Below are 14338 nucleotides of genomic sequence, written 5' to 3' on the forward strand. Positions count from 1 at the left end.
ATTTGTGTGCTTGAGTTGGTTCATGTCCGATACCTTTCCTGGGGATGCTTCCCAAGGACTAAGACAGAAGGAATTCACAGGCAGCACAAGCTCTGCGTCCTCCAGAGCAGTGGGTCTTAAGCCTAAATGCCCATTAGAATCACTTGGGGATTTTTTTTTAAAGATAACTGAAGTCTGAGCTTCCGGAGAGTCTGAGTTCATTGGTCTGGAGGTGGGACCCAGCATTACTACTTTGTAAGAGATTGCAGACAAATGCCATGGACGGCCAGCGTGGAGACTCACTGGCCTCGTGAAGGGGTCCTGAGACCCAAGCATGTGTCGGAATACACGGACGCCCCCCAGTGACTCAGTAGGTCTGGGGCAAGGCCTGAGAATGAGCGTTTCTAGAAAGTTCTTAGGTGCTGGTGATGCCAGGGGTCTGGAGATGGCACTTTGACAACTACTGGCCTGGTAGAAAGAGCACTGACTTAGGAGAACAGCTGGGTGGCAAGTTTCTTGACCTATTGTGATTCATCTTCTAGAGAAGGAAATTAACTTATCCACATACAAATTACTGTGAAGATTTATTGAGACAGTATTCTCAGAGTCACATAAGGAATGTTTCTAGTGCTGAGTAAGCCTAAGGCAATACTGTTATCTCCCCCACGTATTGGGAGCTTGAGAGATAACAGAGGGGGTGGCCCCCAGGAACACTAAGAGAAGCACGATGGTAAGGTGATGAAGGCAACGCTAGTACCACCTGTAGTTAGGCTGGAAATAACTCCAGTAGAAGAAATTGTACCTTTAAGGGGCATCAGGAATTGCCCTGTGAACATTGATAAGAATAACCAAAGTGACAGAAAAGTAGGAAGTTTCCAAAGAGGCACCAAAAATGATTTTTAAAATATTGCAGTGCTGCCTCCCCTCAAAGCGTTTCAGCATTAGTTTGTTATAATCACCCAAGACAGGTCTACAGGCTCAGAAAGCCTTGAAATAAACTACACTAGAGAAGAACCAATCGTGGCCACTCAGAAGGATGCTCGTAAAGAGGTGAGCAAGCAGACAGAAAAATCAGTATGCAATAGATGTGATGGGAGGTGTAATAGTGGTGGGTGACAATTAGCCCAGAGGAGAAAGAGCCTCTCCAGGGTGGGACAGGAGAAGCAACATTGGAATCGACCCTTAAAGGATGTGGAGTGTTCACCGGACACCAGACAAGGAGGTGGTGGGGAGGTGAGGTGCAGGACACAGGAAGTGCTAGAAGCTTCTCACGCAGGAATGGTTCCTCGGTCTGGCATTTCATGATTCCAAATAGCCGTCTGTTACCAGTTCTGTCCTCTGCCCTGGTAACGGCGGAAACGTTAACCTAAATGACAATGGAGACCATCAGAGGTCTAAGGGAAATGTACCCAGAGTGACAATGCCAGTACAAGTGACCGAGAGTCACCAAAGGGCTACTGATTGCAATGCCCGCCCCCAGAAGGAGCCACAGCTGAAGTCCAAAGTCAGGGCTGTAAAGAGAAAGGTGGGGGCGAAGAAAGGGTTTTTATAACTTGGAGCAGGTGATGGAGGTCGTGGGGAATCTCCTCTCTAGAGATGGTAAGGAAAAGCAAAACATACAAAAGATGTCAGCTCTGGGGACTGGCTTAGGATATCCTGCAAGAAGCTTGGAGCTGGATTGGGTTTCTTATCCAGTAGTTCTTCCAGCTTTAGAATTCTAGATCTACATAAGTGGTAACTTTCCATGTAAGGAAAGTTTAAAAACAGAAGAACATGTTCTTCAAGTACGAGGAGAATTATTGGAACTATTTGAAAAGAGAGAACTAAGAATTCAATGGAATTTTTTTGTATAAAACCTCTCAATTACCAGAAATAGGTGGGACAGACAGTCTGATTAGTTTTTGCCATATCTGTGATACATGACTTAACAATGTTTAAAGGCTGACAATACCGTGTAACATACTTAATGCCAATAATACTGTGAATAATTTCTCTTTTGAGAATTCAAAGCACTCTTTAAGGATTTTTCCTTGTATCAGAGTCTTCATATATTATTTCTTCTCACTACACAGTGTCGTGGAGACAGGAGGTGAAGGAGATGGCCGTCACTGACCTCAGAGTCTGAAAGTTGCTTTTTGGAAGAAATTCCTTGTAACAGCCTGTTTGTTACGTGACTTTCTGAAAAGTGCAAACATTAGGTGCTTTGAATTTTTAAAAACTTGAATTTAAGGTGAAGGGGAGTTTCCTACAAAAAGATACAGGGCTGATCCATGTGAAGCATGACATCCCCCCTTCTGTTTGGAGAGAACTCGATTATCAGGAGCATCTGGGGAAATCTAGCCAGCTTTGGGCCTCATTGGTATTGGCTGGGATGTTCTGTTAGATTCTAAAGCAGGTGAAATTACCCTTAGGATTGAAGACACCCTCAAACATTCAGGGTGGGGGGCAGCTTGGCTTCCTTGTGTAGGAATCATTTCTCAGGTTTCTTCTAGTCATTTCTGAGCAAGTGAGCTTTTTCCATCCGTCAGGGTTAGTGGGTGGGAGTCGGTGGAGGAAGGGGGCATGTTGGAAGGTGCGGACCGGGACCAGAGGGACCAGCCAGCACAGCCTGGGTCTGCGCTTGGAGTTACCTGGCAGGAATCAGAGGATGCTGCGAGCCCGGGGCCAGGTGACAGTCACAGGTAAGAGCACACGAACACAGCAAGTCAGAGCGGCAGGAGGGTTGGCAAGAGACGGTGTAAAGTAGGAAGGTTGAGAGGGAAGTCGGGCTTTATGGGCAGAGTCCAAAAACTTACCAAGGACTGGCTGCTCTGCGTGCAGGCGGCTTTTGAAAATTCTGGTGTTTCTGGCGTGTTTGCTTGTCATTCCCCTTCCTCCTAAACGTGATCTGGCAGGAGCAGGAGACCAAGGGGAGGCAGAAGTCTAGCTGAGTGTGCCGGGCAGTTGGGTACCCATTAATAAAGGGTTGATGATAAGTGGATGTTATTTAAGAACCCATGACTAATATCTAGCTGTCATTCCCTTGCCATGGTCCGTGAGATGGCCCTGCTGTGCCCAGAATGGCTCCTACAGAATTTTTTGACAGGTGCTATATGTTATAAAGAATAAACACCTGACTTCAGCCCTTTTCGACATGAAACAAGAAAAATGTTAGCACTATTTATAAGGCCACGCACAATGAGAGGTGACTTATAAGTCACCCCTCCTGTACGTACACACGTACACACACACACACCCCTCAGCCCTTTGCTTACAGCTCCAGCCGTCTCCTGGTGCCCACCACACCCCTCTAGGATGGCTTTTCCAGAAGCTTCCCCATTCTTGTTGAGTTCACTTAAGCCCATCTGTAAGCAGTCTCTCCTTAATGTCTCCGTCATACTCTTCTGAGGGTGCCATTGGTCCCTGCAAGATGACTTGATCTGTGCGGCCACCTATTAGCTCTGTGATGCTGGGCGGTTATTTAAGATCTTCCCTTCACATCTTCAGGTGGAGTCGGTAAAGTGCTCGGTGCTCGTCTGAACAGTGTCAAAATGACAATGTGTGACCCGCTCTGACCTACAGAAATGGCAATGTCGTATGCTGTGAGAACGACTTCAATGTAAAACGATTCAAACAGTGCCCGGCACTCTGTAAGCAGCGCCTTTCTAGTTACGATGCTCGGGTGCTATCAATGATGTCTCTGCCCAACGGCAGCAAGTCTGCACTGCTGCCTCCTGCCCCATCCCAGGCAGACACCGCTCAGGTACTGCAGGGCTTTCCAACCGAGCCCAGAGGCAAATTCAAACCCTAGGAAGGGAAGAGGCACTGCTTTTCAACCCCATGGCCCTGTTCTTCTGGCCTTGCCCTCCAGGGATTTCCATGCCCACCACCCGCTGGTCTAGTGCAAGGGGCCCCCCACTCCCATTGTGGCGGGCAGTGTGCTCCTGGCATCTCGCAACAGAATGTTTTCATAGAAATGTTCTGCCTGACAGTTACATCACGGTGATGAAATCGTGGGTAATCACCATTTCAATCCATTTTACCTGTAACCTGCCTTCGCTAATCAAGGTCCTTTTAATGGTTGCTGGAAAAGACCCGCTTGTCCTTGAGCTGCACGGAGCTTAAACAATGAGGTGTTTCCCCAAGTTGTCTTCCAGGGACTTGGATCAGCTGTGTCTAGTTGGAGCTGAGTTGGTTAAAACTGGATAGGACCCCTGACCCTCCACCTGGGCATGCGCGAATGTCCGCTCGATGACCTTTTGACGTCAGAGGGCTCAAAACCACCCTCAGATGGAGCCAAGCGCCTCGGTTTTTGAACAAGCAGAGGCTGTGGCTGAGCTGCGCCTGCGCAGAACGAGGATGACGCACCTGTTTCCCATCACCTTTCCCCGCTCTCCCCACGCTCCCCGAGCTTGAGACGCCAGCTCATCCTATAAATACCCCAGGCCCTTCCTTTCGCGAGGTAGGTATGGGGTTTGCTTTTCTCGTCTCTGTGCTCAGCTGCGTTGTGTACAAACCATCTCACTGCTGCAAAGCTCAGCATCTCAGCGTTTGGCTCGCTGGGCGTTGGGCACAACGAACCTGGTTTAGTAACATTAATACTTGACTCCGCTGCAGTTACCCCCGTAAGTGGGGTTCTGTGCGCTGGCCTATAGGTTCAAGAACCTTTGCGTCATTTTGGTTTTTTGGAACTTGTGTTCTGGATTTCAGACTTCTTACAAACTAAATGTAACCTGCAGGGCTTAAGGGGTGGGGATGTTGAGCTAGCCGATGAGCTGGAAGTGACCCACACAAAACTAGCACATAGCTTAAGTTGTCCAGGGGTGTGTTGGGGGGATAATTTTCCATGGATAGGAATACTCCAATTAAGTTAAATCATACATGTGTACCTGTACCTCCACCGACTGTCCTAGTTCTTTGCAGCTCAGTTCTTCCAACTCTGTGCTTCCTATGTAAGCTGTCACTTCTAAATAACGTTAGAACCTCTCTGAGGCCCCTCTTTACTGTCTAGGCTTGTCATAAACTTTCTGAATCCTGCCCCTCAATACTAGGTCCCAGCCAGGTTCTAGTTCCCTTCACCTTTGAATTAAATTTAGAACATGTTTATGAAAATGAAATATTAAAGAACTGAAGCAGACCTGTAACTTTGAAGAATTAAGACAAGTTAAAGGTAAAACATCTCCATACCCTTTTGAACTTCTGAAATAATATGCTGAAGGACAAAGGAGGCAAAGGAGATGGTGCCTTTTTTATTTGCCTTAAAAAAAAAAAAAAAAAAAAAAAGAATGGTACTAATGAGGCCAAACCTTCCCTTACTTTTGTTAAGTCTGTTGTCAAAGAAACAGTTTCCAGCCACGTACATTCTGCAGGCTGGGCATCCTTCAGGGGTCCCGCTATTGGAAGGATCAATGGCTTCCTTCTCACATCAGCAAAATATTGATACATTAGGGATAAACTCCTAACAAGAGAAGCCCGGGATTGATGGAGCATGTTAATTAGTTTAAAGTGGAAACACCTTTTCTGCACTGTTGCTAAGAGATGGAAAACCCACCCACCCCACCTATACTATGGGTATAGGGTGAGTGGAAGGAAGAGGTTAACAGCAAACATAATTCAGACTGAATTCAACAAACATAACTCATGGGCTTATCCAGCTGGTTCTGGGAATGAGATAGGGCCTGATAAATCAACTCACCCAATTAAACTTTTTTTTCTTTTTTGCCTATGAAAATTCGTCCCCCCATCAACGTTTTCATTTTGCATTCAGTTAGGTCATTGTATATTTATAAATTTGATTCCTTTTTACACAGAGACTCTAAGTTTGTGTGCATTTCCAAACTATATCTTAAATGCAAACTTAGCATACTCATGTATTTTAAGAGTATATAATTTTGCATATGCGAGGTAATTCAAACAGTAGTGTAATTCCTTTTCCGAACTCAAAGAAGAGAAAATACCAGTACCAGATTTTAGTCTCCCTAGGCATCTTCTGCCTGATGGAGGTTTAGCCCACGCAAATGTCACATGCATTCTAAATTTAAATGTTGTCAGATTCATATAACATTTCACTTTCCAGTGTATTTGCAACAATGTTGCAAGACATTGCTATATTTCAGGGATCGTTTTGCTCTGCTTTCAACAGTTTTGTCAGGAGGCTTGAATTTATTTGGGGAATGCTACCTAGTTTGATTTCAGAAAAGCTGTCATCCAGTATTGAGCAGCCAAATAATACAAGGTATTTTGGGGCCAGAAGGACCCTTAGCTGGCTGCCTCCTGACTCAATGTGGGGATCCTGCCTAACTGCCACCCTGAGTCTGGCCTTTCATAGAGCTCAGACTTAGTACCGCGTGATGACTTCAAGGTGTTTCTTTCATTAGCCTCAGGTATTGGGCTGTATTTTTTTTTTTTTTTTTTTTTTTTTTTTGGCTGCATCGGGTCTTAGTTGCGGTGCGCAGCCTCTTCGTTGCGGCGCAAGGGCGTCTCTCTAGTTGCAGCGCGCGGGCTCCAGAGCGCATGGGCTTTGCAGTTTGCAGCATGTGGGCTTAGCTGCCCTGCGGCATGTGGGATCTCAGTTCCCCAACCAGGGATCGAACCTGCGTCCCCTGCCTTGGAAGGCAGATTCTTAACCATTGACTGGGGGATTTTTTTTTTTTAATTTATTTATTTTTGGCTGCGTTGGGTCTTCGTTTCTGTGCGAGAGCTTTCTCTAGTTGCGGCGAGTAGGGGCCACTCACTATCGCGGCTTCTCTTGTTGCGGAGCACAGGCTCCAGACGCGCAGGCTCAGTAGTTGTGGCTCACGGGCCTAGTTGCTCCGCGGCACGTGGGATCTTCCCAGACCAGGGCTCGAACCCGTGTCCCCTGCATTGGCAGGCAGATTCTCAACCACTGCGCCACCAGGGAAGCCCGACTGGGGGATTTTTGCAGAAACCTAACGCCTGTGGCTGACGATTTGTTATGTAAGTGAATATTGAAACGTCTCCGGTCAACAACGTTCGGGTACGTCTCTGGTTGATAAGGTGTTAAAAGTTAGCTCTGAACTGCTACTCAAGAAGTGTGGCTTGGGCTTCCCTGGTGGTGCAGTGGTTGGGAGTCTGCCTGCCGATGCAGGGGACACGGGTTCGAGCCCTGGTCTGGGAAGATCCCACATGCCGCGGAGCAACTAGGCCCGTGCGCCACAACTACTGAGCCTGCGCGTCTGGAGCCTGTGCTCCGCAGCGGGAGAGGCCGCGGCAGTGAGAGGCCCGCGCACCGCGATGAAGAGTGGCCCCCGCTCGCCACGGCTGGAGAAAGCCCTCGCACAGAGACGAAGACCCAACACAGCCAAAAATAAATATAAATAAATAATTAATTAATTAAAAAAAAAAAAAAAAGAAGTGTGGCTCAACTCTGAGGGTGTCTTGAAAAGCATAAATGGAAAGAAGCTATTTATCAGCGAATCTCTAGATTCTGATCACCAGGGTTCACCTGCAGTCCCTAAGTCTGGGTTATGTACAGTCACCACGGCTGCCCAGGTGTAGGAAAGCCTCAAATCCACATCTCGGCAAGCTCACCCACGTGGAGGTGGCCAAGATCCTGCTCAAAATACCTCTCTTCAAAGTGAACGTGGATCAAATTCCCTCCCGGGGCTCACCAGCCCCCTCCCGCTCCAACGTCCCTAGCAGGATCAGTCACTGGTCTTCAGTCAGCGGTCTAAAATCCCACCAGGCAGTCCATTTTTGAGAGGACACACACTACGTTATGTTTTGCATTCACAGCAGCAAAGGCAATGCCTGACATACGTATGTTTATTGAACCACTGAAGTGATCACTGAAGTTGATGAGATCTGATCCTGATTCCCAGACAGGAAGGACGGCCCACCTGAGTTGAATCAAGGGCACGGAGGCATTCTGGAGAGAATCCAACCAGCTTTACACCTGGGGGGACCCATGGGGCCATCACCGTTCTCCCAAGTCTTTCAACATGATCCAGCCCCTGAATCTTGAGGCCCAATGTCAAGATCGTCACATTGCTATTTGTCTAGATTGAGGTTTTGACTCTGATTTCATATATGCGCTGAGACCACCCTAGATGATTCAGAGTTGCCGCTGGCCAGCTTGTCATCAATCAGCTCAATCCTGTGATGGCCCATCTCCTCCACCAGGTGCGTTGTCTTTCATCAGGACTGCTCAGCCTGGACATCACCAGCTCTTACCTTTTCCTAGAAACTTTTCCAGTCTTTTGGAGGGGACAGCATTCCTAGCCATCCTCTATAGTACCTGAAATCTAGCGCTTTCCTCTAATTCCTGACAGGGCCACGCTTGCAGACTCCTTGCATGCAGGGGTGGTAACTCAGGTCGGCTACAGTGTAGGGAACTGCAGGATGCCATCTGGGCTTCTGAGGTTGGCAGCTCCCTCTTTTCACCTCCTTTCTTGGAACAGCTGCTAACGTCCTGATCGTGGAGGCATGGACTCCACTTGAAAGGGCCACTTCTTTCCTGAAGCAAAATCTCCCATACTTGTAATCACAGCAGAATTTATGGGAGCACCTTCCTCCCCAAAGAGAACCTTCTCATACTTTTATCAAGAAGAACAAGCAGCTTTGGCCTTCTATGTACCTGGCCCTCCAAGTTTAAACAGGCTGTGATCAAGGCTAATTGACAAATTTAGAAGACAGCTGTCTCTATCGGGTTGATTTTCGTGCAGGAGGTGGTACAGTGTAGACTAGGGGCAGGGAGTGGATTTGGGCTTGAATCCGAAAGGGTGAGACCAATGAAATGGTCTCAATGAAATGAAAATCATGTTCTATGCAAATAATGACCACTGTGAGGATGTCGATAGATCATTTGGCCTTTAAAATGCTGTAGATGTGGTCTAATATTTTATGAACATCATTTGCCACCACTTGCTCTACCCCCATAAAATAAAGTCCGAACTCTTCATAGTGGCCTTCAAGGCCACGCACAGTCAGAACCTACCCACCTTCTCAGCTTCAACACCACAGACCTCCCAGCCCACCCCATGACCTAGAGTGTAGACACATTGGGTCCCCATCTCTCAAGCCAATATTTACACTTCAGGACATTCATTGATGGTGAGCCCTTTATGTTAGTGCGTCCCTACCTTATTTACTTAATAGCACACATCATATATCATAATTTTGCATGGCAAATTGGGTAAAATGGAAGGACTTGAGGATGTCTGTGGGGCTTTGTGAAAAAAATATCATTTTTTATTTACAGAATCATGATAAAATGTAAAGACAGTATATTAGGGGAAATAATTCTGATTTTTAAATAATATTTTTAAATATTTTCAGTGTTAGTGATAAACTCTACATGGTTTCATATTTCTATGAATGTATTTTTTAATATCTGTATGCTTGAAATGTTTCCATGTTATTCCTGAACAAGAAATTTTAATGATGATTTCTTCAAATTCTGATAGTCTCCCTTGATGAGAACCTTTTTTTAAATAAATAGGTAAGAAAAATGTATCAGCCATTGGTTTTATAATCATTCAAAATTTATAAGGCAGGAATTCCCTGGCAGTCCAGTGGTTGGGACTCAGTGCTTTTACTGCCGAGGGTGCGGTTTCAATCCCTGGTTGGGGAACTAAGATCCCACAAGCCATGTGGCCCAAAAAAATAAATAAATTTTGAAAATAAATAAAGCCACTGTGAATTTTTTTTTAATTTATAAGGCTATTATATTTAAATGTATGTAATTTATATTATAAGGATATTATATTTAAATATCGCAACAGCTCTCCTATTGACAAGTGTAATTTTTAAGTTCTTGTGATAAGGTTAATGGATTTTTAAATCCAGTTGAACTTTTTATATCAATTAGGTCAGATTTACTTATTCATATAAAAAGCGTTATTGATCTTTTATTCTTTGTCAGGTTCTAGATACCAGTGAGTCAGTGCTGAACAACAACAATAATGAAAAATTCCTGCCCTAGTGGAGTTTACATCCTAGTCAGTGGAGACAAACAATAAACAAAATAAATATTTAGTATGTTTATATGGTAGTAAATGATACAGAGAAAAATTAAAATGAGGGATATTTAGCAATGGCGGTGCTGGCCAATTTTGAATAGGGTGGTCAAGGAAGACCTCACCAAGAAGGTGATATTTGGACAAAGACCCAGAAAAGTTGAGGCTGTGTGGGAGGAGCATTCCAGGCCGACATAAGGAGCACATGCAAAGTGTGAGACAAGAGTGTGTCCAGCTTGGTCCAGAAACATGCTGATGACAATCATAGATAGAGCCGAATAACCATGGCAGGCAGTAGTATGACATGAAACCCGAGACATAACGGAGGTCGGACCACAGAGAGCTCTGTAGGCCGCTGTGAGGACTTCCTGTAAACTGGGTGAGAAGCCGATGCGGGGCAATAGCAGAGGGAGGATAAAACATATATATATTTAAAGGATGACTTTCTCTGCTGGTTGAAGCTAGAGCATGTATTACTCAAGGTTCTCCAGAGAAACAGAACCGATGGACATACAGGGGTATGTAGAAGAAGACATTTATTACTACAGGAACCGGCTCATGCGGTTATGGAGGCCAGGAAGCCCCACAACCTGCTGTCTGCAAACTGGAGAGCCACGAGAGCCAGCGTGTAATTCTCTAAGTTCCAATGCCTGAGAACCAGCAGAGCTGGTGGTGTAACTCCCAGTCTGAGGTCAAAGGCCTGAGAACCAGAGGGCTGCTGGTATTAAGCCCCAGAAACCAAAGGCCTTCGAAGCAGGAGCTCTGGTGTCCAAGGGCAAGAGAAGATGGACGTTCCAGCTCCAGAGAGAGAAAATTCGCTCTCCCTTCACCTTGATTTCTATTTAGGCCCCCCGTGGCTTAGGTGATGCCCACCACATTGGTGAGGGCACATCTCTTTACCCAGCCTACTGAATCAAATGCTAATCTCTTCCAGAAACATCCTCACCCAGAAAAGTTTTACCAGCTACCTGGGCCTCCCTTCGGCCAGTCAACCTGACACGTAAAATGAACCATCACAGATTACAAAGGGGCATGGATTGCAGCAGAAAGAACATTAGGAGGCCTTCACAGTAATCCAGGCCGAAGACGAGAGACTATTGGAGAATCAGCATTTCACAACACACCTGCTCCCGTTCACCAGTCAGGAAGTTCTGCTCTGAAGCATCCAGAGACTAAGCCAAAGCAGGCACAGAGGGACCTTAACTGTTTCAGTTCCAGGTTTTAATTTCCCTGGAGTCCAGAGACCCTGAATCAAAGCACCCAAGTTTGAACCCTCACACCAGGGTTCTTGAGCCTCGACATTATTGAAATGTGATGGTTTTTCTTGCATCCCAGCATCTCACGAATAAGCTCGCTCTGCTTATTCTCACGTACAAGGGACAGCATCAGGCTGTATCCTCATCCCTAGGGAAGCTCAGACCAAGGCAGCTGCCTCTGCACCCCTGCCTTTGCACTTGTCCCACCCAGAGAAGTGGCTCCTGGGTCCTCCTCTGTGTGGTCCCCCCATTCATACCAGCAAGACCTTTAGTCTCAGGTTTTCTCAACCGAGATCCTGAAATAAGTAGAATATTATGTAGATGTGAGTGCAGGGTGTGACTGGGTCAAAGAGAGCTCAGGACACCAAGAGTCCCCTGTCACCCTCCAAAGGCTTGGTCCCCCCAGCCCTGACCCAAATTCATCTCCAGCTTGACCCCCATTCCTCACTGACCCGCTGCCCCCTACCTGCACAGCCAGATGTAGATGTGGCACCAGCCTTTGCCTGCGTTTACTCTAAAGTAAATAATTTCTTGTTCTCTACATACTAAGTCCCATCTCACCCCTCTGCGACTTTATCCACGCTGCTCCCTCTGCCTGGAGCCTCTGTCCCATTTTCTCTAATGGGTTAACTTTTACTCATTCTTCAGGGCTCAACCCAGGCATCATGGGCAACACCCCAAAGTGCCCCCTTTGCATTCGTCTGCTGTTAGATGTAGAATATTCTGTTGAAGGCATTGCTTTGTCTTTCCCACCAGACTCTAAGTTTTCAGTGGTCAGTGGATATCCTGTCTACTTCTAAATTCCCATGTCATGCCCCACTTAATACATGCTTGCAGAACTCGGATTCCCTGTCTGTAAAGTTTATTCAGCGGTTTAAAGTAATCCAAATTGATTGCCTCCTTGTATGTGTTCTTAATCAGACTTAGGATGGAAGTTGTCTCTATTCTATGTCTTTCATCTACTGCTCAACTAGATGTAAGTTTCATGCAGGTTGGGATCATGTATTCAATATATGAATATTGAATATATTCAATATATTCAATATAGGTGTTAACCTAGCAATACCTACCTAGCGTGGCAATGAGCACACACCGTAATGCAAGTACTTATCAATTGTTTCATGATCTCTAGTTTTCTTTCTATTAAGTAAGAAGAGTTAAGTTTCTCTGCTTCAGGGAGCGATTTTGAACATTGTTTAGTAAACATTCAAGATTAGATTTGATTCTTTGGATGAACAATGGTTTAAAAAAATGAGATCTCATTATGAAAACCTTTATTCAGTATTACATGCATGTCTTTCCAATGACTAAAGGGAAACCCACAACGATAACAGAGTAATTCCAAAAGGAAATGACCTCAGTATATTTGGTTCCTCTTTTCCAAAGCCTGTGTATCTTTGAAGCTTCAACGTTAGAATAGTCATAAAAGCCAATATTTAGATATTTATACACTCCATGTCAATATCATTCTATTCACTCACATGTAAGTATAATTTGATGGTTATTACAACCCCCAGAAGTCAACAAAGAGATCAACATTTGGAAAGGTCATGTATAATAAAATTGCTTAATATTATCCATATTTTATTTTTTTTATCTCACTTGTTTTGGGCACAAAAGATTAACTTAGTAATTCAAAGAAGTGAAATAGATGCAGTTTTTTGGAGGTAATTATCTAACAACATTTGGAAATTTCTCATATATGTCTTATCTAATGATATGGGGGAAATGCTTAAAATATTATATAGTGAATTTACTGAAATGGGATATTGTTGCCTTTTTTAAAAACCAGAATGATCACAAGCCATTTCTAATCTAGAAATAACCGCAGACTCTTAGCAGCTTGAAGAGTTTGCAAGGAAGCTCGCTGGTGTAGTTATTTTTAGATGCTTTTATTAGTGTGCCTGACTTTACAACTAACAACTGTCCTATCAAATCACGGTGCATGTTGTTCCATTCCACATTCTTACACAGTGACGAGGACTTTGAATTTAAAAAAATAAGCACCTACTACAAGTAGTAGAAAAGTTTATATAACAAGAAAATTTACCCTAGAAACATTTGCATAGCAACTAAAGAGCAATTAGTGCATCTGTTCATATAATTCCAGTACATTTTTTAAAATAAAACTGTCCTTCCAGATGACTATGCCTTTTGAACACGATTTGCTTACGTTTTATTCATGTTTTTGAACAATATAGCATGCTGTCACATAACGTGTCATTCTGGCAGTTTTAGATCATTTAGTTAGATATTTTAAATAAAAATAAATTTAGTGTCCACTTAAGGAACAGATCAGTAGCGATAAATATTCCCTAAGTTCAGTTCTGAAATATTTTTCTAAAACTCCCAGAAAATGTTTGTCCTGGCCTGCAATGTTTAAGATCGATAGAGTGAACACGTGGAATTCTATCATTTTTTATTATGTGCTAGGCCTTAGGTATTTCCTGTGCTGTTGAAGCAGCTGTAGGAGCTGTCCATGGTGTTCAGTTTTATAAAGTGCGGAGTAAGTCCCAAGCCACTGGTTCTCAAATGTTTTGGGTTCAGGACCTCTTCACACTCTTAAAAATAATTGAGGACCCAAAGAGGGGTGTTTTATGTCAGTTATATCTACTAATATTTATGTTATTAGAAATTTAAAGGGAGAAATGTTAAAAATATGCATCCGTTTTTAAATAATAAATCCATTTTATTTTAGCATACGTAGCATATTTTTATTAAAAATAGGTCTATTTTCCAAAACCAAAAGGTGAAAACACTGGCATTGTTTTACATTTTTAAAAATATCTTTAATGTCTGGAATAATAGAAAAGTAGATGAGTTTTAATATCTGCTTTTGCATTCAACCTGTTACAATACATTATTTTGGTTGAAGTATATGAAGAAAATCAAGTCTCACACAGAAATAGTTGGAAAAGGAAAGAATATTTTTCACAAAATTTTGTGCATTCTTTAATATGACACCAAAACTCCACATGTGATATGTGGGGACTCTGAAGCCGTAGCAACATACTTCTCACACTCTATCACATTATTGTACATTGACTTGTATCTTGCACTTATGATTTAAGTGATGATTGTAATATTACGCATTGGTCATTCGGAAAATACCGTTCACTGGGTTACGCAGATCTTTCAAGCACTGAC

General features: G+C 44.1%; 1 pseudogene; it reads left to right on the top strand.

Moving 5' to 3' along the window:
- Nucleotides 1-2541: 2541 nt before the first annotated feature.
- Nucleotides 2542-14338, top strand: part of LOC137776197 (uncharacterized) — a 37697-nt pseudogene continuing 25900 nt past the window's right edge.

Source organism: Eschrichtius robustus, chromosome 14 (genome assembly GCF_028021215.1).
Source record: "Eschrichtius robustus isolate mEscRob2 chromosome 14, mEscRob2.pri, whole genome shotgun sequence".
NCBI lineage: Eukaryota > Metazoa > Chordata > Mammalia > Artiodactyla > Eschrichtiidae > Eschrichtius > Eschrichtius robustus.